The following is a 23,520-nucleotide window of genomic DNA, read 5'->3' on the forward strand; positions in this document are numbered from 1 at the left end:
TAGTTCTTCTAGGTCTTTGTAAAACATTTCGTGTATTTTCTCCATTCTATTTCCAAGATTTTGGATCATCTTTACTATCATTACTTTGAATTATTTTTCAGGTAGACTGCCTATTTCCTCTTCATTTGTTTGGTCTGGTGTGTTTTAACCTTGCTCCTTCGTCTGCTGCATGTTTCTCTGTCTTCTCATTTTGCTTAACTTACTGTGTTTGGTGTCTCCTTTTCACAGCCTGTAGGTTTGTAGTTCCTGTTGTTTTTGGTGTCTGCCTCCAGTGGGTAAGGTTGGTTCAGTGGCTTGTGTAGTCTTCCTGGTGGAGGGGACTGGTGCCTGTTTTCTGGTGGATGAGTCTGGATCTTGTCTTTCTGGTGGGCCAGACTACATCCGGTGGTGTGTTTTGGTGTGTCTGTGAACTTATTATGATTTTAGGCAGTCTCTCTGATAATGGGTGGGTTGTGTTCCTGTCTTGCTAGTTGTCTGGCATAGGGTGTCCAGCACTGGAGCTTGTGGATCACTGAGTGGAGCTGGGTCTTAGCATTGAGATGGAGATCTCTGGGAGAGCTCATGCTGATTGATATTACATGGAGCTTAGAGGTCTCTGGTGGACCAATGTCCTGAACTCGGCTGTCCCACCTCAGAGGCTCAGACCTGACACCTGGATGGAGCACCAAGACCCTGTCAGCCACAGGACTCTCGGCCCTGATTCATGTGCTTCCCATTACTCTGCCAGCTCCTGCCTCCGTGCCTCCCTTCCTTTCTGTTTGATCTTTACTTCCCATGCCAGGTGGGGTTCGGAGGTCAGTGCAGAAGATGTCAGCAGGCAGCTGCCCCATCCCGTCCTCATCCACACTCCAAGCTGGGCTTCCTGAGTCCCTCCCAGTCATGGGGCAGGGTCTGCAAAGACAGCCCAACCACCAGACAGACATATAGACCCGGCAAATAACTAATTTCTTTTATGAATGTTTTTATCACCTGTGAATTTGCCTATGCTAAACCTGCTGCCTAAATAATTTCTTTAGGCAGCTAAATTTCCATGGTCTTCGTCTAGTTAACTGATATCATTTAGTAAGATTTCCATGACGATGCCTAATTGAGTTTCTTGTACTTGTCATATACTCAATCCTTACATGATTGTTTATACTGGGTTAATTCAGTTTGACATGTAGTCTTGGGGGTCATGCAGCTTATTAACTATTTATTGTTTTCCTAGCTTTTTTTTTTTTTTTTTTACAGTACTTTAAGTGTGATAAAAGGAAGACATTTTTGTTTTTGGAGATGAGTCCATCCAAAAGACCAACAGAGGATATCAAGATATGAGCATGAAAGGAGTTGAGAGTAAGGAAGAGGAGTGTGAGCTGGGACCAGCCTAGACTAGCTTCCAGGAGAATATTGTACAATTCAGGAGAAAATAATGGAGAGAGCATTTCAGGAAAATGTTAGGATTGTGTTTGGGATGGTAAGGACCATGACTTTAGTAGAATTGGACAGTCCATGCTGCATCATAAAGAAGGAGAGATGCTGAAAAGGACCTTGATTATAAACCTCATGATTTGTCCTTGAAATGATACAGGATGAAGAAGGGACTCTTATAGATGCTTTGATTTGAGAAGGCTCAGTTTTAGGAGTGTTTTAGGAAGGAAACTCTGAACAACAATAAGCTGTGTATCATGGCGGTTAAATATAGAGGATCTAGAGTAAAATGGTCTAGGTGGGGTCTTCCCTGGTGGTGCAGTGGTTGACAGTCCACCTGCCAATGCAGGGGACATGGGTTCGTGCCCGGGTCTGGGAAGATCCCACCAGCCGCATAACGGCTGGGTCCGTGAGCCATGGCCGCAGAGCCTGTGCTTCCGGAGCCTGTGCTCCGCAACGGGAGAGACCACAGCAGTGAGAGGACTGCGTACTGAAAAAAAAAAAAAGGGTCTAGGTGGGAACCCTGCTACTAGTTGCATACCTTTAGATAAATTACTTAATTTCTTTAAGCTCCAGTTTCCTCATCTCTTAAATTGGCATCATAAAGGTAACTACCCCTTAAAGCTATTGTGAAGACTAAATGAGATTGTATGTAAAGTATTTATCATAGTGCTTGTCATGTAAATGCAAAATATATACTATTATTATATAACTATTAATGGGCATGAACAAATTACTATATTGAGATTATTGTTATGCAGGTGAAATTTCTAGCACATCCTTGTAGGTAAAATTTTGTTTGTTGGAACAACCCAAAACTTACCAGACATATCCACCTCACAATCACGTGGACAACTTTCTTTTCCACTATACAGATTTTTTTTTGTGCTCACTCCTTTATCATACTCATCTGATTTTTATACCATGTACGACAGCCTGCTTCTGATATATCAAGTTTTATCATTTTACCACCTATAAAACTATAATAGGAGGCAAGGAACTTCAAAAACATTTCCACCAGAGGGAAGTGGATTAATTATCCTACTGCCTAATTAGCACTGGCAAGGGCAATGGCTTTCAGAATAAGTCACTGCACATATCTCCTACATCACACAAAATTCTTTAGCAGATTTTTAAAGACACATTGGAATATATGTTATGTAATCATATAGGTCTGTCAAAAGGCTTTGACATCTTTCCAAGAAAAAGACAAACTGGCACTGAATGTACCATGAATACAAAGGAGAAATGTAGGAAGAGAGGTGATGATGGAGAGACGATCCGTCACTGAGCATGTTGTATCTTCTCAAATATATTCCTTGGATAATACCCATAATGGACATTTAATAAGTGTGAACTGATAGGTATAGATATACTTTTATATATACAATATATAATATTATTATATAATAATATAATATAATAATTAAATATTAATTATGTGACAATATAACATAGCAATCCATATTAATTATTAAGATATCATATTATTGATAGTTATTATTAATAATTTATACAATAATCATTAATTATATTATAATAACTACATAATATATTTTATTAATATAGTATTCATATCGTATCATATCATATTATAATATGATTATGGTTATATATTATATATAATGTAAGATAGTATAATATCATATAATATATAATAATAATATATACAACATATATATATAAAATTTTTCAGACCTGACTCTAGATTGAAAAATATGTTGCTAATAATCTGTAGGAAAATTCCATAAGAAGGAGAAATATATGTGATGACTTTGATCTTCCTATCCATGTAGAAACAGAATTAGCACAAAAAATTCAACTGATGGAGCAGTGGAAAACTTTGGAGGGCATCCAGAACATAGTGCCTAAAATAATTAAATGATTAGGGAACAAAACTATGAGGTAGTAAGTTTATTTAATTGGAAGTTGAAATATCTATAGAAAAGTTCATTAACGTTTTTATGAAATGTTTTTAATGAGATGTTATAAAATAAAAGGTAGTGAACATTTTTCTAGTCCTGGTGCAGCAATAGAAGGAATAGACTTTTATGGATGCTAAACCATCATAATAACACTATACATTTGAGGGACACTTCACGCTTCAAAGAACTGTCATATGTATGTTACTCACAGAGGCCTGTATAGCAGAAAATGGGTGTTATTACCTTTAAGTTTCAAAGAAAGGAACAGACAGGTAAAATCCTTCTTTGGAGTTATATGGACAGTGCTTTGCTTCTTCACTTCCCATTCACAGGATTTTGCTAGATGTCCTGCGCCTTCATTTTGTAAAAATTTTATTTTATTTTTTATTTTTAAAATTTATCTTATTGAAGTATAGTTGATTTACAATGTTCTGTTAGTTTCAGGTGTACAGCAAAGTAATCACTTATATATATTATATATATATAGATTCTTTTTCATATTCTTTCCATTATGGCTTATTACAGAATATTGAATATAGTTCCTTGTGCTATACAGTAGGACCTTGTCGTTTATCCATTCCATATATAATAGTTTACATTTGCTAATCCCAAACTCTCAGTCCATCCCTCCCGCACCTCCCCTCCCCCTTGGCAATCACAGTTCTGTTCTCTATCTGTGAGTTTGTTTCTGTTTTGTAGATAAGTTCGTTTGTGTCATAATTAGATTCCACATATAAGTGATACCATATGGCATTTGTCTTTCTCTGCCTGGCTTACTTCACTTAGAATGATAATCTCTAGGTCCATCCATGTGGCTGCAAATGGCATTATTTTACTCTTTTTTATGCTCTGCCTTCATTTTGAATCATAATGAACATGTAAAGATCTATCCTTTTGCTCTATACCAAGGTATACCTCACTGAGCAGTGCTCTATGTTCTAATGATACATCATTGAATGGCATTAGTTGTGGTTCTCTATGTCCACTGTGATGCACATCTACAAAGTTGGCATTTGGGGTTTTGATGTGATTAGTATTTAGCTCTTCTTCCTAACAGTCACTATTTCTTCAGATCACTCCTGACAAGAGAGAGTAGAGCCGTATCATTAACGTGGGGAACTCAGCCTGCTAGTTACTGTGGTGGTCATTATAGTGGGTGTGGCAATATGTGTCTAGTTTATCTAAAAACAATATTAGCTCCCTTAGGTGTCAGTCAAACTCAAGTGTTTTGGGCTTCATCAGCCACTGAGTACTGATGGAGCCATGAGCTTCCCCAGGTGTAGTGGATGCCCTGAATCTTTTGGGGGTGGGACGTGGTACAAAGGCCATGTCACCTTGACTCATTTCAGGAAACTCTGAGCATCCTTACTCTAGAGCAGGAGATAAATCATTTACAGAATCTCTCTCTTTAAATAGTTTTAGGAATCATCAGGACCACTTGCACATGTGAGTCCAAGCAGCAGTCTTGCTCTTTGGCAATTTCTGGGCATCATCAATCCAAAACTTTTCTTTTTCTTGTTCCAAGAATCCTCCACAGAGGCTATGCCAAGCTAGAATTGATTCTATCACTTTTTCTGAGGCCTGCAAACTAGAGCAGGTGGAATTCCCCTTCAGCACAATCTCTGCTACTGCACCTGGTGACAAGGATGAGTGTCATTGCTAACATAATGCAAGTGGGAGAATGTTCCTTTGCTATTTTATTCACCTGGAAGATGGGAGGAGATTCCAGAACATGGTTGAGTTCATCCCAGTCCACCACCTATAATTGGAAATTACTGTCTTCCAAATTGTGGGAGCTTTACTAAGGTGTCTAATAAGCCCTTATGCAAATTTTATGGTATTTGATATAGGGGTTTGTCCTGGAATCTCCTTCTTTTTATCTTTGTAACATTTTGTCTTTGAATGCAGGATTGGGGTTCAGGTGTTAGTGGCAATTAGAATTAAGCCAACTATTACAAAATTAAAAAGTAGGAGGGAGAGGAGCTTCAAGATGGCGGAAGAGTAAGACACGGAGATCACCTTCCTCCCCACAAATACACCAGAAATACATCTACACGTGGAACAACTCCTACAGAACACCTACTGAACGCTGGCAAAAGACCTCAAACCTCCCAAAAGGCAAGAAGCTCCCCATGTACATGGGTAAGGCAAAAGAAAAAAGAATAAACAGAGACAAAAGAATAGGGATGAGACCTGCACCAGTGGGAGGGAGCTGTGAAGGAGGAAAGGTTTCCACACACTAGGAAGCCACTTCGCGGGCGGAGACTGTGGGCGGTGGAGGGGGGAAGCTTCGGAACTGCGGAGGAGAGGGCAGCCACAGGGGTGCGGAGGGCAAAATGGAGAGATTCCTGCACAGAGGATCGGTGCCGACCAGCACTCACCAGCCCCAGAGGCTTGTCTGCTCACCCGCCGGGGTGGGCGGGGCTGGGAGTTGAAGCTCGGGCTTTGGTCAGAGCACAGGGAGAGGACTGGGGTTAGCAGTGTGAACACAGCCTGAAGGGGCTAGTGTGCCACAGCTGTCCGGGAGGGAGTCCGGGGAAAAGTCTGGACCTGCTGAAGAGGCAAGAGACTTTTTATTGCCTGTTTCTTTCCTGGTGTGCGAGGAGAGGGGATTAAGAGTGCTGCTTAAAGGAGCTCCAGAGATGGGTGAGAGATGCAGCTAGCAGCGTGGATCTCAGAGACGGGCATGAGATGCTAAGGCTGCTGCTGCAGCCACCAAGAAGCCTGGTTCAAGCATAGGTCACTATCCACACCTCCCCTCCTGGGAGACTGTGCAGCCCGCCACTGCAGGATCAGGGTCCCGTGATCCAGGGAAAACTTCTCTCGAAGAACACATGGCATGCCTCAGGCTGGTGCAATGTCATGTCAGTCTCTGCTGCTGCAGGCTCGCCCGGCATCTGTACCCCTCCCTCCCCCAACCCTGAGTGAACCAGAGCCCCCGAATCAGCTTCTCCTTTAACCCCGTCCTGTCTGAGAGAAGAACAGATGCCCTCAGGTGACCTACATGCAGAAGTGGGGCCAAATCCAAGGCTGAACACCAGTAGCTGTGTGAACAAAGAAGAGAAAAGGAAATCTCTCTGAGCTTCCTCAGGAGCAGTGGATTAAATCTCCACAATCAACTTGATGTACCCTGCATCTGTGGAATGCCTGAATAGACAACAAATCATCCCAAATTGAGGAGGTGGACTTTGGGAGCAAAAATATCTATCTATCTATCTATCTATCTATCTATATATTTCCCTTTTTCTCTTTTTCTGAGTGGGTATGTGTATTCTTCTGTGTGTGATTTTGTCTGCATAGCCTTACTTTTACCATTTGTAATAGATTTCTGTCTGGCCTTGTTTTGTTTTTTTTTTAGTATAGTTTTTAGCACTTGTTATCATTGTTGGATTTGTTTTTTGGTTTGGTTGCTCTCTCTTTGTTTCTTTTTTTATTACTTAATTTTTTTTTCTTAATAGTTACTTTTTATTTTAATAACTTTATTTTATTTTATCTTCTTTCTTTATTTCCTCCCTTTTATTCTGAGCCGTGTGGATGACAGTCTCTTGGTGCTCCAGCCAGGCATCAGGGCTGTGCCCCTGAGGTGGGAGAGCCAAGTTCAGGACATTGGTCCACAAGAGACATCCCAGTTCCTCCTAATATCAAATGGCAAAAATCTCCCAGACATCTCCATTACAATGCTAAGACCCAGCTCCACTCAATGACCAGCAAGCTACAGTGCTGGACACCCTGTACAAGACAACTAGCAAGACAGGAGCTCAACTTCACCCATTAGCAGAGAGGCTGCCTAAAATCATAATAAGGCCACAGCCATACCAAAGCACACCACCAGACGTGGGTCTGCTCACCAGAAAGACAAGATCCAGCCTCATCCACCAGAACACAGGCACTAATCCTCTCTACCAGGAAGCTTACAAAACCCAATGAACCAGCCTCAGCCACTGGGGGCAGACACCAAAAACAACGGGAAATATGAACCTGCAGCCTGCGAAAAGGAGACCACAAACACAGTAAGTTAAGAAAAATGGGAAGACAAACACATAGCACATGAAGGAGCAAGGTAAAAACCCACCAAACCTAACAAATGAAGAGGAAATGGGCAGTCTACCTGGACAAGAATTCAGAATAATGACAGTAAAGATGATCCAAAATCTTGCTAATAGAATGGAGAAAATAAAAGAAACGATTAACAAGGACCTAGAAGAACAAAAGAGCAAACAAACAGTGATGAACAACACAATAAATAAAATTGAAAATTCTGTAGAAGGGATCAGTAGCAGAATAACTGAGGCAGAAAAATAGATAAGTGACCTGGAAGATAAAATATTGGAAATAACTACTGCTGAGCAGAATAAAGAAAAAAGAATGAAAAGAATTGACAACAGTGTCAGAGACCTATGGGACAAAATTAAATGCACCAAAATTCGAATTATAGGGGTACCAGAAGAAGAAGAGAAAAATAAAAGGACTGAGAAAATATTTGAAGAGATTATAGCTGAAAACTTATAGGAAAATTTAGGAAAGTTTATTAGGAAAACTTTCCTAATATGGGAAAGGAAATAGTTAATCAAGGCCAGGAAGCACAGAGAGTCCCATACAGGATAAATCCAAGGAGAAAAATGCCAAGACACATATTAATCAAGTTACCAAAAATTAAATACAAAGAAAAAATATTAAAAGCAGAAAGGGAAAAAAATAAAATAAAATAAAATGAAGGGTATCCCCATAAGGTTAACAGATGATCTTTCAGCAGAAACTCTGCAAGCCAGAAGGGACTGGCAGGACATATTTAAAGTGAAGAAGGGGAAAAACCTGCAACCAAGATTACTCTACCCAGAAAGGATCTCATTCAGATATGACAGAGAAATTAAAACCTTTACAGACAAGCAAGAGCTAAGAGAATTCAGCACCACCAAACCAGATTTACAATAAATGCTAAAGGAACTTCTCTAGGTAGGAAACACAAGGGAAGGAAACGACCTACAATAACAAACCCAAAACAATTAAGAAAATGGTAATAAGAACATACATATTGATAATTACCTTAAATGTAAATGGATTAAATGCTCCAACCAAAAGACATAGACTGGCTGAATGGATACAAAAACAAGACCCATATATATGCTGTCTACTGGAGACCCATTTCAGACCTAGGGACACATACAGACTGAAAGTGAGGGGATGGAAAAAGGTATTCCATGCAAATGGAAATCAAAAGAAAGCTGGAGTAGCAATTCTCATATCAGACAAAATAGACTTTAAAATAAGACTATTACAAGAGACAAAGAAGGACACTACATAATGATCAAGGGATTGATCCAGGAAGAAGATATAACGGTTGTAAATATTTATGCACCCAACATAGGAGCACCTCAGTACATAAGGCAAGTGCTAACAGCCAGAAAATGGGAAATTGACAGTAACACAATCATAGGGGTGGACATTTAACACCCCACTTTCACCAATGGACAGATCATCCAAAATGAGACTAAATAAGGAAACACAAGCTTTAAATGACACATTAAACAAGATGGACTTAATTGATATTTATAGGTCATTCCATCCAAAAACAACAGAATACACTTTCCTCTCAAGTGCTCATGGGACATTGTCCAGGAAAGATCATACCTTGGGCAGAAATTTACCCTTGGTAAATTTAAGAAAACTGAAATCGTATAAAGTACCTTTTCCGACCACAATGCTGTGAGAATAGATATCAATTACAGGAAAAAATAGGTAAAAGATACAAACACATGGAGGCTAAAGAACACACTACTTAGTAACCAATGAAGAAATCAAAGAAGAAATCAAAAAATACCTAGAAACAAATGACAGTGAAAACACAAAGACTCAAAATTTATGGGATGCAGCAAAAGCAGTTCTAAGAGGGAAATTTATAGCAATACAATCCTACCTTAAGAAACAAGAAACATCTCAAACAAACAACATAGCCTTCCACCTAAAGCAATTAGAGAAAGAGGAAAAAAAAACACAAAACTTAAAGTTAGCATAGGAAAGAAATCATAAAAATCAGATCAGAAATAAATGAAAAAGAAATGAAGGAAACAACAGCAAAGACAAATAAAACTAAAAGCTGGTTCTTTGAGAAGATAAACAATATAAACCATTAGCCAGACTCATCAAGAAAAAAAGGGAGAAGACTCAAATCAATAGAATTAGTAATGAAAAGGAGAAGTAACAACTGAAACTGCAGAAATATGAAGGATCATGAGAGATTACTACAAGCAACTCTATGCCAATAAAATGGACAACCTGGAAGAAATGGACAAATTCTTAGAAATGCACAATCTTCTGAGACTGAACCAGGAAGAAGTAGAAAATATGAACAGACCAATCACAAGCACTGAAACTGAAACCGTGGTTAAATATCTTCCAACAAACAAAAGCCCAGGACAAGATGCCTTCACAGGCGAATTCTATGAAACACTTAGAGAAGAGTTAACACCTATCCTTCTCAAAAATATTCCAAAATATAGCAGAGGGAGAAACACTCCCAAACTCATTCTATGAGGCCAACATCATGCTGACACAAAAGCCAGACAAAGATGTCACAAAGAAAGAAAACTACAGGCCAATATCCCTGATGAACATAGATGCAAAAATACTCAACCACATATTAGCAAACAGAATCCAAAAGCACATTAAAAGGATCATACACCATGATCAAGTGGAGTTTATTCCAGGAATGCAAGGATTCCTCAATATACGCAAATCAATCAATGTGATACACCATATTAACAAATTGAAGGGGAAAATAACATATGATTATTTCAATAGATGCAGAGAAAGCTTTAGAGATATTACAACATCCATTTATGATAAAAACTCTCCAGAAAGTAGGGATAGAGAGAACTTACCTCAACATAATAATGGCAATATATGACAAACCCACAGGCAACATTGTCCTCAATGGTGAAAAACAGAATCCATTTCCACTAAGATCAGGAACAAGACAAGGTTGCTGACTCTCACCACTATTATTCAACATAGTTTTGGAAGTTTTAGCCACAGCAATCACAGAAGAAAAAGAAATAATTGGAATCCAAATAGGAAAAGAAGACATAAAATTGTCACTGTTTGCAGATGACATGATACTGTACATAGAGAATCCTAAACATGCTACCAGAAAACCACTAGAGCTAGTCAATTAATTTGGTAAAGTAGCAGGATACAAAATGAATACACAGAAATCTCTTGCATTCCTATACACTAATGATGAAAAATCTGAAAGTGAAATTAAGAAAACACTCCCATTTACCACTACAACAAAAATAATAAAATATCTAGGAATAAACCTACCTAAGGAAACAAAAGAACTGTATGCAGAAAATCGTAAGACACTGATGAATGGAATTAAAGATGATATAAATAGATGGAGAGATATACCATGTTCTTGGATTGGAAGAATCAACATTGTGAAAATGACTATACTACCCAAAGCAATCTACAGATTCAATGCAATCCCTATCAAACTACCACTGGCATTTTTCACAGAACTAAAACAAAAAATTTCACAATTTGTATGGAAACACAAAAGACCCCGAATAGCTAAAGCAATCTTGAGAAAGAAAAATGGAGCTGGAGGAATCAGGCTCCCTGACTTCAGACTATACTACGAAGCTACAGTAATCAAGAGAGTATGTACTGGCAAAAAAAGCAGAAATAAAGATCAATGGAACAGGATAGAGAGCCCAGAGATAAACCCACGCACATATGCTCATCTTATCCTTGATAAAGGAGCCACGAATATACAGTTAAGAAAAGAGATCCTCTTCAATAAGTGGTGATGTGAAAACTGGACAGCTACATGTAAAAGAATGAAATTAGAACACTCCCTAACACCACACACAAAAGTAATCTCAAAATGGATTAAATCCCTAAATGTAAGGCCATACACTATCAAACTCTTAGAGGAAAATATCGGCAGAACACTCTATGACATAAATCACAGTAACATCCTTTTTGGCTCACTTCCTAGAGAAATGGAAATAAAAACAAAAATAAACAAATGGGACCTGACCTAATGAAACTTAAAAGCTTTTGCACAGCAAAGGAAACCATAAACAAGATGAAAAGAGAACCCTCAGTATAGGAGAAAATATTTTCAAATGAAGCAATTAATTATTAATTGCTTAATTGATTAATCTCCAAACTTTACAAGCAACTCATGCAGCTTAATATCAAAAAAATAACCCAATTCAAAAATGGGCAGAAGACCTAAATAGACATTTCTCCAAAGAAGATATACAGATTGCCAACAAACACATGAAAGAATGCTCAACATCATTAATCATTAGAGAAATGTAAATCAAAACTACAATGAGATATCATCTCACACTGGTCAGAATGGCCATCATCAAGAATCTACCAATAATAATTGCTGGAGAGGGTGTGGAGAAAAGGGGATCCTGTTGCGCTGTTTGTGGGAATGTAAATTGATACAGCCACTATGGAGAACAGTATGGAGGTTCCTTAAAAAACTACAAATAGAACTACCATATGACCCAGCAATCCCAGTATTGGACACATATCCTGAGAAAACCATAATTCAAAAAGAGTCATGTACCACATTGTTCATTCCAGCACTATTTACAATAGCCAGGACATGGAAGCAACCTATGTGTCCACCAACAGATGAATGGACAAAGAAGATGTGGCACATATATATAATGGAATATTACTCGCGATAAGTAGAATGGAAACTGAGTTATTTGTAGTGAGGTGGATGGACTTAAAGTCTGTCATACAGAGTGAAGTAAGTCAGAAAGAGAAAAACAAATACCGTATGCTAACACATATATATGGAATCTAAGGAAAGAAAGAAAAAAAAAAGGTCATGAAGAACCTAGGGGCAAGATGGGAATGAAGAGACAGACCTACTAGAGAATGGACTTGAGGATATGGGGAGGGGGAAGGGTAAGCTGTGACAAAGTGAGAGAGTGGCATGGAAATATATACACTACCAAACATAAAATAGATAGCTAGTGGGAAGCAGCCGCATAGCACAGGGAGGTCAGCTCGGTGATTCCTGACCACCTAGATGGGTGGGAGGGAGGGAAATGTAAGAGGGAAGAGATATGGGGATATATGTATATGTATAACTGATTCACTTTATTATAAAGCAGAAACTAACACAATTGTAAAGCAATTATACTGCAATAAAGATGTTAAAAAAAAAAAAATAGGAGGGTCCAGGATGGAATTTAGTATCAAATACCGTAAAACAGGAATTTACTGTCTCATGATGGCACTAGAATAAATTATCTGAATAAATAATGAGTTATTGTGCTATATTTATAGATTTGAAACACTTTGGCTCCAGTACCAGTGCCTAGCTATGAAACCAGCTTTTCATTTAAAACTTTTAGTAAATCTCTTCAAAAATCTTAAAGTAACACAAACTTAAATGAGTCTGTGTTCAGTGGAACAGAGTTCACAGGTTTTAAGTTGTGAAACATTTTATCTCAACATATATCTTCTTTTATTCTGTGTGTTGATGAAGTCATGGGCAATTTGTTGAGGTGGAAGCTGGTGTAGTTTTCTTTAGCTTCATTAGGGAGCTATGTGGCTGGCCATTTTTTAAAATAAATAAGATTGTCTATATTTTTAGTCCACTCTGTGAGAATTATTTTAAAGAAGTTAATTAAGATAAATATGTTGTTAAAGATTGAGTCCTACCACTACGAATAGGATTTAAAGAATTTTCAAGGTAAAATATATTTCCTGGTAGTTGTTTTAAGGCGGTAATCAAATGCTCTCTTAACCACGAATGATAGGTGTCAATTAGAGCGTGGGGTCCACAGATGTTTGTTGGAAAACAGGTGCAGTATGAATCCATATCTTTAATCACAGCTCCTTCACTTAATGACAAACAATCCCTCAACATTTCCTCATGAATCTTGTTTTCAACATGTTAAATCCCTTTATTCAACTGCCCTAAGTGTTTTCTTACACTATTAATTATTGCTTTTCTGCCTAAATTCAGTTTGTCCCTAAGTCTTCATTTCCTTTCTCTTACTTTCTTATATAATCTTGTCCTAACGATGATATAGAAGACACATTTTAGAATTACACAGGCGGAAGGCTTTTAGGGCTTGAAGTCTATTTTGCTGTACACTCTGCCACCACACAAGAGTAATTCAAACTTCTTCAGTAACCCTTTCTGACAGTCGGAGAAATCTACCACTGACAGTAAAGGATGAAGAGAGTGTGAAGCCTTCCCTTGGTGTACACTGCTAATCCTCAAAACAATTTCCTGTGTTTTATTTTTAATTTATTGTGATTATCTGCATTGGAAATTACGATGTTTGATTACAATTTGCTGAAGAGGTAAACATCCTGGCACCTTGAACTTTATGTCCTCATTATACCTCATCTCCATACAATTTCCACATGAGCGATGGTGTTACTACACTGTGATGTCATTGCTGATCCTTTTCCATCTGCTGGCCCCCTGGTAAATTCCTAATCTTTCTTCAAAATTCAGTTCATTTCCTACTCCGTGCTATAGATGTACTTGCCAACTGCACCTCCATTCCTCCTCAGTGGAGCCTTTGCGCTGCTATCAGGACTCGAGGGTCAACCAGTTCCTTGGTCTGTCTTGGTATCTTGACACACCAAAGATGAGGAGTTGTGGACCTGAGTCTCCACTGTTGTAACTTTGCTACAGCCATTTCATTTGGATAATTTGAACTGAATTGCACAATTAAGAAGAATAAACCTGATTACATAGTCAAACAATCACTTGAAATTTTTTATATTAAACTAAATTTACATAGACTAGTCAAATCTACTGACATATTCAGTGAACATACTGTGAAGACTCAGGCTCACATTCAAATTATGATATCTTTGCTTAGAAAGCTCTCTTTTTGCATCACCAAGGACCAAACTAGTACTTAACATCCTTGTTTCTCAAGATACATGCAAATGTTAACATAAGAGTCTATGCAATAATCTTAATCCTCTTTCAGCAACTCCTAGACTCACAGACATTCTTTAAAGGTTTTCTTAAACTTACTTAATGGAAGAAATTTTCATTTTACAGTCGACTTTCACAATTAAATGCAAATAAATTGCATTATAACTTGCTGTCCAGCTTGTATTGACATATGTTATGTATGGACGGACATATTATGTATGATTACTGTGTTATGTATGGATAAAAGAGGAAGAGCAAAGTTCAAGTTTATGTATTCATGTACTTAATGTAATATAATAATAAAGTATTATGGTGTATTTCCCATATTAAGCTCCAGTTTTCCTATATTTCCTCTAAGAAATACCATACGGAGGAGTTGATGGAAAAGATAAAGAAATTAATATTTAAGTGATGAAGTTTGACCTTTTTAAGATAAAAAGCTTACCAAACTTTCCATATAGACATGGCAATGTTTATCAATAAATCTAATATCTTATAGATTTAGCACAGTTCAAAAGTCACCATCTGTTTCAAGAAGTGAAAGCCCTCACTATTTCATAGTTTCTTGGCTCTAAGACTAAAGGCATGCAATCCTTAGTTTGTATAATATTAACTATCAGAAACATGTGAAAAAGTTTTGCATATTTTAGAAAATCAGAAACATAAAGGACATTTTGATTTATTCTCAAAATTATAGCTGACAATACATTATGAATATTCTTTCCTCTTACATGAACTTGGGTGGTCCTCTGCTCATTCTCTATATAGAGTTAGAGGTCAATACCAGCTGAGTTATAATACAGAACATTTATGTGGGAAAATGGCAAAGCACTGCAGTCTGATTTTGAGCAAAGTTGTCTGAAAGGCCTTTGATGATTAAATACCTGTATTGTGAGAAGTTGTTGTTTGTTCCTTTCTTATTTTTCATAATTATGTGCTAGTAAATCTCTTCATTTGATATAGCTGAAATCAATCCTACTCAGAATCCTTTTTACCTCCCATTCTTTTGAGGTTAATGTTGGTTTTGCCTTATAATAAATTTTTTATCCACTTTCTTTATCAAACAACTGTGGGAAATGAGCTAATAAAATAAATAAAAAGTAATTTGCCCAGATACACACACACACACACACAGATATACATTTATCTGTATGAGGTTTTTATCTCATAGAAATTAATAAGATCAAAGAGGTAAAAATCAGTCTATTTATAAAACTCATCAGCAGTTTTTATTAATTTACTTTGTTTTCTGTACCAAATATCTAGGAAGGTAATGTGATAAAAATGCTTGCAATGGTTTTACTTGTTGTTTGTTTGAATTTTCGCAAGTACTGTGGTTATTGCTATCCAGCTACAGAAACTTTTCCAGCCTCTGTTCAATTGGTCTTAAACCAAACATGAATTCCTTTACACTGACCTGCTATACTAAAAAGTGGCTGACAGTGATGTGTAGTTCTGTCAGTCAAGCAATTCTTGGCCAACATACATTTGGCTTTGGTTACCCTAAAAGTTTGTTAACCAAAATGAATTATTAGATATTAGAGTGTGCCTTAGATATACACAGATGACTTTATACCTCTGGATAAATCTTTGAGAGAATGTTGTCTGGCGTTTGGGGTGGTGGGAACTAAGGAAGGTAGTGGCTTTAAAACATGCAGATAACACAGTAAATTCCCTAGAGGGAAGGACATGGGGGTTCTTTAGGGGAAAAAAAAAAGTAATGAATAATGCGTTAGCTTTTGTATATGACAGACACAAAAGGTACTAGAAAAATTTAAACTTCAGAAACTTTAGAAAAAATATATATAGTAAGACAATTTTTCTGAACTTCCCCAATGGAGAATAACCCCTGTGAAAACCAATATTCTCTCTATGTGATCCCTTTCAAAATTTTTTGAAATGAAAGAAAAACTGTGCATGAGTATGAATTACAATGTATCTCTAGAACTGTGATCTCTGCTCCATTTCATTTTAGAAGAACTTCTATCTTGATACTGAATTGACTTCAATCACTACAAGTGGCTTATTCAAGTTTGTTCTACCCTGCCATCTCCTTTCACCTCCTATAATGCAGATTTAGTAGGAGGAAGTACTGACATAAAATAAAAATCAAAGCCATCTTTTACATGTTTACTTTAGAGCTCATTCCATTAAGTTTTGAAAATAAGTTCTTATCAATTATGCTATGGTGTTTTATTGCCAAGAACCCTTAAATATGGAATAAAAATTCCATCAACATTCATATTATGAAAAAGGAACCTAATTCCCATGCTTTTTAGGGAGATGTCTGTTCTGATTTTGCATAGAAAGAGTTCTGTTAGTGAGAATTTAAAATTTTAATTCCAAATTATGCCTGGTTAAGGATGGAGAGATGAGTGGAGCATGCAAGACAGTGAGAAGGAGACATGAACAACTACAACTAGATAAATGGAGGTAAAGCAAGGCAGTCACAGGCCAAAAGATTTATGGGAAGATGGAAATCAGAAGCCTCAATGTCTAAGTCTTTTTCCATTTTCTCTCCCCTCTGCCAGGAATCTTTACTCATGTGTATTGTATCTCCTAGATCCAAACTTCTAAGGCACTTGCTCTTCTCAATTATTTATTTTTCTATGTATTAACACCTTCCACTCAACTAATAATTCCAATCGACAATTAAACATGCTCAAGTATCTTTCATCTTACAGTTTTTTCCTCTTGACTCCTCACCTCTCCCTAGATCTCACCTTACCTCTTTTTACATTTCACAGTAAAATTCTTGAAAGTTGTCTACACTGGTTATTTCAATTTCCTCTAATCTGGCTTCTTACTCTGTCCTCCTGGCATGATACCTTCAGGGCATAGAATCATGTGGACCATCCAATGGACTATCAGAGCAGTTGATAAACTTTTCCTCTGCTCTCCCTGACCCCACTCCTTTTGTTTGCCTCCTATTCCTCTGGTTACTCCTTCTCATACTTTTTATAATGTCATATTCCTCTACTCAGTCATCGAATGTTAGCTCCTCGACACTCAGTACCAGGCAGTTTTTTCAACTCACACTATACGCTCATCCACACTCATGGTTTCAATTACCACCTGCACGCTGATGACTCATAAATTATATTTCCCATCCAGACCTCTCCTCTGAGTGTTACATCCGTAGATTCAACTTGAAAACTCCACTTTGATGTACCAAAGGCACCTAATCTCATCAATGCTCAAGCCTGAACTCATTCGCAATCTTCTCTATGAAAAATGCTTTCCTTGCATTGTTTGCTAAAATCTATCTAGTTGCACATCTGAAGATGAGTATTCATTTTTGATACCTCTCCTTTCACTTCTGGTATTAATCAGTCAATTTTACTCCTAATTAGGTTATTTTTTTCAGGTTCATTGAAATCTAATTGACACACAGCACTCTATGAGTTTAAGGTGTACAGCATAATGATTTGACTTACATACAACCTGAAATGATTATCTCAGTAAGTTTAGCGAACATTCATCATCCTGTATAGATACAAAATTAAACAAATAGAAAAAAATTTTCTTTGTGATGAGAACTCAGGATTTAATCTCTTAACAACTTTCATATATAACATACAGCAGTACTAATCATATTTATCAGGCTGTACATTACTTCTCTAGTATTTATTTATCTTATAACTGAAAGTTTGTACCTTTTGACTGCCTTCATCCAATTCCCCTCCCCCATACCTTGCCTCTGGAAACCACAAATTATTGACTATATTCCCCACACTGTACATTTCATACTCATGAGTCATTTATTTTGCAACTTGAAGTTTGTACCTCTTAATCTCCCTCATCTATTTCTATCCTACCCCCACCCTTCTTCCTTCTGACAACCTACTGTTTGTTCTCTGTATCTATGACTCTGATTTGATTTTGTTATGTTTGCTCATTTGTATTGTTTTGTAGGTTCCACATATAAGTGAAATCATATAGTGTTTGTCTTTCCCTGTCTGTCTTATTTCACTTAGCATAATACCCTGTAGGCCCAAGTGTGTTGCTGCAAATGGCAGAATTTCATTCTTTTTTTATGGCTGAGTACTATTCCATTGTGTGTGTGTGTGTGTGTGTCTGTGTGTGTGTGTGTGTAAGATTTGTTGTCTTTTTGATAATAGTCATTCTGACACGTGTGGGATGATATCTCACTGTGGTTTTTGTTTGCAAATTCCTGATGATTAGTGATGTTTATCATCTTTTCACGTGATTGTTGGCCACCTGTATGTCTGCTTTGGAAAAATGTCTGTTCAGATACTCTGCCCATTTTTTAATCAGATTGCTTGTTTTTTTGACGTTGAGTTTTATAAGTTCTTTGTATATTTTTGATATTAACCCCTTATTGGATACATCATATGCAAATATCTTTTCCTGTTCAGTAGGTGGCCTTTTCATTTTGTTGATAATTTCCTTCATTGTGTAAAAGCATTTAGTTTAATGCAGTCCCATTTATTTATTTTTGCTTTTGTTTCCTTTGCCTGAGTATACATAACTTAAAAAACTTATTACTGAGACCTATGTCAACTAGTATGCTGCTTATATTTTTTTAGCCATTTTATAGTTTTAGGTCTTATCCATTTTGGATATATTTTTATATATGGTGTGAAAGAGTAGTCTAGTTTGATTCTTTTGCCTTCAGCTGTACAGTTTTCCCAACACCATTTATTAAAGGGACGTTCTTTTCCTTATTGCATATTTTTGTCTCTTTTGTTGTAGATTAAATAACCAGGTAAGCCTGGGTTCATTTCTGGGCTCTGTATTCTGTTCCATTGATTTTTTTGTTTGTTTGTTTGTTTTTTGGTGCCAACACCATACTGTTTTCATTTTAGTAGCTTTGTTACTACAAGTTTGAAATCATGGAGTATGATACTTCCAGCTTTGTTCTTTATTTCTCAAGTATTTTTGGCTATTTGGGGTCTTTCATGTTTCCATACACATTTTAGAATTCTTTGTTCTAGTTCTATGAAAATGCCATTTTTTTAAATGCATTTAATGAGTTCTTATCTTTCTTTTTTAAACATCTTTATTGGAGTATAATTGCTTTACAGTGGTGTGTTAACTTCTGCTTTATAACAAAGTAAATCAGCTATACATATACATATATCCCCATATCTTCTCCCTCTTGTGTCTCTCTCCCACCCTCCCTATCACATATATATGGAATCTAAAAAAAAAAAAAAAGGTTCTGCAGATCCTAGGGGCAGGACAGGAATAAAGACACAGACATAGAGAATGGACTTGAGGACACAGGGAAAGGTAAGGGTAAGCTGGGATGAAGTGAGAGAGTGGCATGGACTTATATACACTGCCATTGGTTTTTCAATAGGAAATGCACTGAACTTTTAGATTGCCTTGGGTAGTATGGTCATTTTAACAATATTAATTCTGCCAACCCATGGACACAGTATATCTTTTCATCTGTTTGTATCATCTTCAATTTCTTTCATCAGTGTCTTATAGTTTTCCAGGTACAGTTCTTTTATCTCCTTAGTTAGATTTATTTTTAGGTATTTTATCCTTTTTGGTGTGATTGTTTAAGTGTGACCTTTGCTTAATTTCTCTTTCTGTAGTTTTTATTAGTGTATAGAAGTGCAACAGATTTCTGTGTATTAATTTTGTATCCTGCAACCTTACCTAATTCACTGATGGATTCTAGTTGGTTTTTTTGGTGGTGTCTTTAGGATTTCCTATTTATAGTGTCATGCCATCTGCAAACAGTGACAGTTTTAATTCTTCATTTCTAATATGGATTGCTTTTATTTAGTTTTCTTGTCTGATTGCTTTGGCTAGAACTTCCAATAATATGTTGAATAAAAGTGAGAGTGGGCATTCTTGTCTTTGTCTTGATCTTAGAGGAAGCATTTTCAGCTTTTCACCATTGAGTATAATGTTAGCTGTGGATTTGCCATATATGGCCTTTATGATATTGAGGTATATTCCCTCTATATCTACCTTGTTGAGAGTTTTATCACAAATGGATGTATAATTTTGTCAAAAACGTTTTCTTCATTTATTAAGATGATCATATAATTTTTACCTTCAATTTGTTAATGTGGTGCATCACATTGACTAATTGGCAAGTACTGAGCCATTCTTGTATCTTTGGGATATATCCCAGTTGATTGTGGTATATGGTCCTTTTAATATACTGTTGAATTTGGTTTGCTAGTATTTTGTTGAGGACTTTTTCGTCTATTTTCGTCAGTGATATTGGCTTGTAATTTTCTTTTTTGTGTTGTCTTTGTCTGATTTTGGTATCAGAGTGATGCTGGCCTTGCATAATGAGTTTGGAAACATTCTTCCTTCTTCAATTTTTTGGAAGAAGTTGAGGATTGGCATTAAACCTTCTTTAAATGTTTGGCAGAATTTACCTGTGAAGCTATCTAGTCCTGGACTCTCGTTTTTTGGGAGGTATTTTATTATTGATTAAATTTAATTACTAGTAATTGGTCTGTTCATATTTTTTATTTCTTCCTGATTCAACTGTGGGAGATTGTTTGTTTCTGGGAATTTATTCATTTCTTCTAAGCTGTCCATTTGTTTGGTGTATAACTGTTCATAGTACTCTCTTATAATCCTTTGTATATTTGTGGTGTTGTTTGTTACTTCTTTCAGAGCTGGTGTCAGCTTGCTGATGTGAGAGGCTGGTTCCTGACATGACTGACTGTGGTGTTTGGGGTGTCCCATAGCTTGTGTCAGCCCCCTGGGGGGTAGGGTCAGATCCCAGGGCAACTGACTTAGGGACCCATGGTGTCCCAGAGCTGGTGTTGGCCTGCTGGTGCATGGGGTTGAGTCCTGGAAAGGTTAGGCTCAGCAGGTCTAAGGCAGCCAGCCTGTTTGTGGGTGGGTCTGTGTCCCTGCCAGGCCAGCTCCTTGGCCTGAAGCATCCTAGTATTGGTGCCAGCAGGCTGGTGGGCCAGTTTGGGTCCTGGCACTAATAAGCTAGAGAGAGGATTCCAAAATGATACTTGCCAGCATCAGTGTCCTTGTGATAGAACAAGCTCCCTAATATGGCTGCCATCAGTGTCTATATCCCCAGGGTGAGAATCAGTCTCCTCCTGACTCTCCAGGAAGCTCTCCAAGATCATCAGGTGGGTCTGACCCAGGCTTGTCTCAAATCACTTCTTCTGCCCTGGGTCTTGGAGTGTGTGAGATTTTGTTTGCACCTTTAAGAATGGAGTCAATCTTCCACAGCTCTCTGGCTCTCTTATATGCAAGCCTTGCTGGTCTTCAAAGCTAAATGTTCCTATGGCTCACCTTCCTGGTGCAGGACTCCTGGGCTGGGGAGCCTGATGTGGGGCTCAGACCCCTTGTTCCTTGGGGAAAACCTCTACAATTGTAACTATCCTCCTGTTTGTGGGCCACCCACACATGGGAATGGGTGTTGACTATATCGTGACTCAGCACCTCCTACCCATTTCCTTGTGGTGCTTCAAATCTTTAGCTGTAGAAGATCTTTTCTGCTAGTCTTTTGGTCTTTCTGATCAATAGTTGTTTTGTAATTAGTTGAATTTTTCTGTGCTCATGGGAGGAGGTGAGCTCAGAGTTTTCCCACTCTGCCATCTTGGCCACCAACCCTAATTATTTTTTTAATCTGTCAATTTCTGTATGACACCAGCCTAGTCTTAGCCACCATATGTCTTATTTGGACATATAACAGACATCTAAGTGGCCCCCTTAAATCAGTCTTTAACACAGTTATAGGGCCCTACAGTTTTTGCCATCTGGTGGACCCTCCGTCTTCATTTTCCTGTACTCAGTCATCCTCCTCTGCTCCTCTGTTCCATACAGTTAGTCTATTGGATCCCTTAATATACTGTGGCTCTTTCCACCAAAGGCTCTTTTCTCATACTCTTTTCACTGCCTGGAACTCCTACACCACTGCTTTGACTGTTTCTGCTTATTTGTTTTTACCTAGTTCACCACCTCTACCCATTTTTCAGAGAGCTTCCTTTGACTATCCTAGGCTAGGTTACTTTGTAATTTGTTTTCCTTGCACCATTTTTTAAAAATTTCCCACACATCTTGAATTTTAATTATTGATATTTCCTCCTTAGTGTGACTATTTGTCAATCTGCTTCACCAAACTTTAAATAAGAATTAGGATTTTGTCTGTTTTGGCTTAACATTGAATTCCAGGAGCTTAGTGTAGTACTACAAAAAAAAAAAAAAAAAAGCATTTGTTACATGAATAAATAAAATTAAAAACAGAGAAAAAAACCCAAAAGAAACAGAAAGAAAAATGAAAAACAAAAATTAAGAAATATTGAGAGAGCAGGTGGGCACTCAACTTTTCTAAAATTAATTTTTAGTTAATTTATTTTAACTAAATTATTTAAATTTATATAATGTTTTAAAATTATATAAATTTAAATATATAGACTGTTTTAAAATTATGTAAATTTAAATAATTTAAGTAATATAATATGTAATGTATAATATAATGTATAATATATAATATAGTTCTAGGGTCAGCCTTTAATGCAAACTATTGTCATCCTGAGGTCTTGTAGGATATTGCTGACAAGACAAATCAGATTTACATTTTTGCATCAGTAAAGATGGCTGTATTTCACTTTCTAAATTTTGGATAACATTAATCCAAAGTCCTTTGTTTTCAGTTTTAATAAAAGTGTCAGTAATTTTTTTCAGGATGCTTTCAACTTGAGGCTACCTAAGGATTTGAGGGGTTTGTTTGAGGACTGCCTGACTAGGTCCTCATTAGTTAAAGGCAAAACATGAAATCAGTCCTTCAAGAAAGTTTGACCAAAAATAGAAATTACTTCATATGTAATAGACTGTTTGTATAAAATGATGACATTGTTTAAAATGATGAGGTTATCAAGAAATGCCTTTTAAATTGGTTTTAAGTTATTCACCTTCTCATCTGGCTCCTTTTCTGTGATCAACAGCAAGCCTTTGTAAGAGAAATGATTGAAATTGGAGTTAAGTCCATTGCTCTCAAAGTTTGCTTTTTTTCTGTACATAACTCAGTGTTCCAAAAGGGTAAGCCTAATTTATGAATAACAATTTCATTACCTTAGGGTAATTTCATTGCCTTCTTGTCATAACCAGCTGAATTTCCCAGCCCAGACACTCTCATTTCTTTATTCATTCAGACATTTATGAGAATCTGTCAGATGCTCTGCTAAGTACATTAAAGATGAGTAAAATACTGTTCCTGCCTGTACATAGTTTCTATTTTCAGATTGGTGTCAATTTCTTTGATTTTATTTTCAGATTGAT

The 23,520-nt window shown here is 37.0% G+C and overlaps 1 protein-coding gene across 1 annotated transcript in view; it reads right to left on the reverse strand.

The window, feature by feature from the left end:
* EYS (eyes shut homolog) overlaps nucleotides 1–23,520 on the reverse strand; it is a 1,642,163-nt gene that overhangs the window by 313,465 nt on the left and 1,305,178 nt on the right. The window lies entirely within an intron of this gene.

This window comes from Monodon monoceros, unplaced genomic scaffold (assembly GCF_005190385.1).
Source record: "Monodon monoceros isolate NGI ecotype Baffin Bay Population unplaced genomic scaffold, NGI_Narwhal_1 Super_Scaffold_15, whole genome shotgun sequence".
Classification (NCBI taxonomy): Eukaryota; Metazoa; Chordata; class Mammalia; order Artiodactyla; family Monodontidae; genus Monodon; species Monodon monoceros.